Source organism: Belonocnema kinseyi, chromosome 8 (assembly GCF_010883055.1).
Source record: "Belonocnema kinseyi isolate 2016_QV_RU_SX_M_011 chromosome 8, B_treatae_v1, whole genome shotgun sequence".
Lineage (NCBI taxonomy): Eukaryota > Metazoa > Arthropoda > Insecta > Hymenoptera > Cynipidae > Belonocnema > Belonocnema kinseyi.
The window spans coordinates 128,268,485-128,273,424 of record NC_046664.1 but is presented as its reverse complement, the minus strand read 5'-3'; the positions used below and the strand labels follow the sequence as shown (position 1 = coordinate 128,273,424).

The 4,940-nt window shown below is 25.8% G+C and overlaps 1 protein-coding gene across 2 annotated transcripts in view; it reads right to left on the bottom strand.

Annotated features, from left to right (window-relative positions):
- The window catches only part of LOC117178353 (enhancer of rudimentary homolog), a 72,019-nt gene that overhangs the window by 2,185 nt on the left and 64,894 nt on the right, over nt 1-4,940 (bottom strand). The window lies entirely within an intron of this gene.

The following is a 4,940-nucleotide window of genomic DNA, read 5'->3' as shown; positions in this document are numbered from 1 at the left end:
AACAGGTTTATGTACTTTAGGGAGAGCATAAGCTTTTGCTACGATGGAACCACGTGTTTTTAAAATATAGGACATTTGATCATTAATATATGTTTTTTGTTCTATCTTTTAATAATATCATAACATTTCACTTCTACAGAAGGTACCAAAGATGTTTTTACTTGTTTGTATAAATTTGTGTTATTTAGCATTGTTTCTACAGTTTTTTTATAATCATTGAAATTAGAAGCTACGGTCATATTTCCTTTATTCGCTTTGATAAATATAATGTCCTTATTATTTGATTGGAACTTTTTTACTTTTTCGATTTCATGTAAATTATCTTGATTTTTAAATTTATTGTTACACATGAAATTGGAGATAAGTGTGGTAATTTCCTTTCTGATATTTTGTTTTTTATCAGGCTGTAAGTCTCGGATACTGTTTTCCAAATTTGCTATGATATTATTATTATTAACGTTGTTATAAACTAATTTTATTAATAAATGATCGTATGACCGAAGATTTAAAATTGAAATTTGAATTTCAATGGTTATTACTCTATTTGATGGACGATCGATGAAAATTCCTCGTTGTTGGTTACACCTTCAACTATACTTTTGAAATTAAAGAAATAATTTAATTTTTGTAATTTTTCAGTTTTGGTAGAAAATTAATCCTTTTGGTTTAAAATCGATCTTTTTTCGTTAAAGAGTGAACTATACGGAGAAAAATTTATATGTTTTGATACATTATTTCGAAATTTAGAATTTTGTTGAAAATTCGTCATTTTTGGTAGAAAAATAAACTTCTTAATTGAAATTTTATATTTTTCCGAGAAATTCATCTGCTTTATTGAGAGTTCAATTATTTGTTTGAAAATTCCTTCATAGCTAGCCAAAAATTAATTTATGTAAAATAAAATTGGATTATATCATTTTTGGTAGAGAACTGATATTTGAAATTAAAAATTGATCCCTTTTAGTTGAAAATTTAACCATTTGTTTGAAAATGCACATATTTCGATGAAAATTCGTGTTTTGGGTAGGAAATAAGTCTTCTTGGTTGAAAATTGATCTTTGTGATTAAGAACAAAACTATTAAGTTGCAGATTCCTTTTTTTTTTGTTAAAAATTAAATTCCTTAACTAAAAATTTAACTATCCCACTTTCGGTAAAACATTGAAATTTTGAATTACAAATTGATATTTTTTGTTGAAAATTCAGTTATTTATTTCAAACATCGTCTTTTTACATTCTCATCGTTTATGATTGAGAAAGTATTAGAATTGTCGGAAATTTTACTTCACAGTTTTTCAACGGATCTCCACGTTTCGATACCCCCTGAATCCGAAAATCAGGTTTTTACGATAGCGTCTGCCTGTTTGTCCGTCCGGCCATCCGTCTGTCCGTAAACCCGATAACTCTCGAAAAAATGAACGGATCAAATCCATCTTTGGCACACTCTTTTAAGGTCCTAAAATAAAGGACGAGTTCGTTAACCAGACCTTTCTGATGAAAATTCAAAAAGTGGTCGCATTTTGAAAACTTTTGAGACCACTTTTTTCTGAATCTGATAATTCTATATACGGATATTTATAGTATTAAAATGTACAAATAATTTATCCTAATGACTTTGTTCGATAAAAAAAATTCCCAGAGTTATAGCATTTTCAACATTTTTTAAATCGACCAAAATCCAAATATTAATCCAAAAAACGCATGCTATGAAAAAAAGTAAAAAAAAGAAAACTATTCTTTTTGTAAGCCCTACAAGATTATCATGACAAATTTTTGGATTTTCTTGAAAAATCGAAAATTCAAATTGTTGATTGCACAAAAAAGAATGAAAAGTAAAAAATTCTATTTTGTGGATAAACTATGCAGGATACGAAAAAAGATGAACTAACAAAAATTGTTATGCCACAAAAGATGCATAATTTCGTTACGAATCACTTCTTGATAGGATGCGCACTTTTTGTTTTATTCGTGAAAAATAATATGGAAAATAAAAAAATAAAAGAAAAATGTGTGGAAAACGACGAAAGTTACGAGAAAAAAATATTCAACAAAACCTGTTTATAAATGTCTGTCGGAAATCGAGCGCGCAGCGTGAGTGTCACGATAAGAATGTGTACTTCAAAGTCTACAGAGCTTTGAGAATCTTAATCTCTACTCAAGTAGACAATTCAGAATATGAAGACGCCCATAAATGCTAGCATAGGAAAGAGATCTTTTTCATAAAGTTTTATTAAACCATTCCAAATGCAAAGAATAAATATCCGAGCGCGAAGCGCGAGATTCACCCGTTAATAAATTTCAACTAATTTGTTGAAAATTTAATTGTTTGTTGTTAAATATTAATTCTTTCAACTAAAAAGGAATATTCCTATTTCTGGTTCTATATATTTATATTTTAAATTAAACATTTATCTTTTATAGTTGAAAACTCCAATATTTGTTTGAAAATTGATCTTTTTAATTGAGGATTTAACTACTTTATTACAAATTTAACTGCACCATTTTAGGATGAAAAATTATATTTATAATTGAAATTTTTTTTTTTTAGTTGAAAATTCGTCTTTTTGGTAGAAAATTAATTTTTTTGTTAAAATCTTATCTTTTTTCTTGAGGATTCAACTATTTTTTTTATTTTTTTTTTTGTTTATTAAAAATTAATGTCTGTAAGGAAAATTTGCATTATATCATTGTGGGTTGAAAACTAATAGTTTTTTGTAGAGAATTAATTTTATGGGTAAAAAATTAATCCGTTTTTTATTATTTTTAACATAGATGTCCCAATTCGAGTTTTTATTGTCTTATATGAGAAAAAACGTCTTACATTATTTACTATCAAAAAATTTTTATCGCTGAGAGATTCTGCTAAATAATGTATAGAACCTGCTTGATTTAAAGTGAATTCTATCTTATTGTAAATACTTTTCATTATATTGTTCTAGGATTGAAAATGAATTTTGTTAATAATTTGTTTTGCAAAATAACAAAAAAGGAATAAAATAATTAAAAATTTAATCTAATTACATATACGTCACTGAAAAAATAATTTGTAAACAACTTTTTCAATTGAAAATTGTTTCATTAAATAAAAAATTGAAGACAAAACTTTTTAGACTACATTGGTATTGTATCCTCCTCAATTGTACTTCTTTAAAATAAAATAATGTTTTAAGAGAACTGCAAGATTTATCAATAGTTCTTAATAAAAAAATGTTAATTTAAAAATAAATCATTTTCATTTTTTATTAGTTCGCAACTAAGATATTAATAAAAAAATAATGCTTCCAACAGTAAAACTGCGTACCTACAAGATATTGTGTACTTTTCACAGATTTAATCAAACTCACTGATGAAGGTCACAATTGTGTACCGAAATGTTTGAAACAACTTAATTAGTTTCAATTCACCTAACCTTAAAGCCAATAACTTAAATAAAAAATTTCTACAAAATTCCGTTATTTACTTTAAAAAATTTCCTTAATAGAAAATTAACCTTTGTGATTAAAATTAATCTTTTTTGTTAAAACTTCTACTGTTTGGTGTCAAATTCATCTATTTTAGTTAAAATTTTTAATAGTCTGTAGAAAATTTAATTTTTTGATTGAATATTAACTTTTACGAACTAAAAACTGAATTATTCTATTTTAGTTTAAAATTTGATATTTTTTATTGAACCTTGACCTTTTTTAGTTGAAAATGGAATTATTAGTTTGACCATTTCTGTATTTTGTTGAAAATTTGTGTTTTTTGTTAGAAATATAAAACTACTTCCTTGAAAATTCATCTTTTTGAATGAGAATTCAACTATTTTGTTGAAAGTTCCTTTTTAGTTGGTCAAAAACTAATTTCTCGCCGACCATTGGGTGGTAATGAAAGTGCCCGTACATCCCTGTACAGTATGTATATGTTGCTGGAGGTTTTCAAAATTGTGTTTTTATAACATAAATATTAGGTATTTGCCAAAGATGTCGGCAGATATGAAAATCCGATACATCTATAAAACTGAACATAATTCATTCAATCCCACATTTCTTAAACCATATATTATTTAAAAGCATATAAAACATTGGAAGGCTATATATTTTATACAGCTGTTTTGCGGTGAACGTGAAGTGCAAGGAGTTAAATGGTACTTGTCTGATATTGAGTAAAGTTAGTTTAACATTGGTGTATTTTTAATTACAATTTAATGTTTTAGTTATTATCTGCATTCAATATAAACAGTAACATTAAGTATTATTCCTGTGAAGCATGGCATTTATTATACAATTTAATGGCTGATATAAAATGCGGTAGCAACTTATTAAGATTTGAGGTTAATATTAGATTTTGCAATTCAAGAGCGAATTGCTCACAGTTTCAAAATTTATCAAAAAGACGTAGGATAAATACATAAAAAGCTGTTTTTTATTTTAATCCTGATTAAAATATTTTCTGTTTTTTTTTTCACCAAAAATTTTACAAATTTGAATGAAATTTTTGTGAAAGTTGTATAAAAAATTTCACTAATTTTCAATGTATTTCAAACACGGAGTATTTTTTTTGATATTAAGAAAAATTAGTGAAAGCTTAACTTTCGTAAAGTTTTTTAGTACATTTTCGTAACTTTTCATAGCAAAAAATAATATTTTATAGATTGTATTGTATTCTGAAATTAATTTCTAACCTCAAAATCTCAAAAATTTGTTATCGCATTTTACACCAGCAATGGACTCTGATAACAAAAATTATTACAAATTCCATGCTTCAAAGGAATATTACTTAATTTTAATGTTTATATAATTAAAAAATCATAACTTAAACATTAAGTTGTAATTAAAAATATACTAACCCTACTAATAGAAATCTCAGAGTATATGCTAAAAATTCTCAAGGCTCTGAGAAGCTCTGAGAAATTCTCCGCTGGCACTCAGGTAGATATATTTAATGGTCGAGATAGCTCGT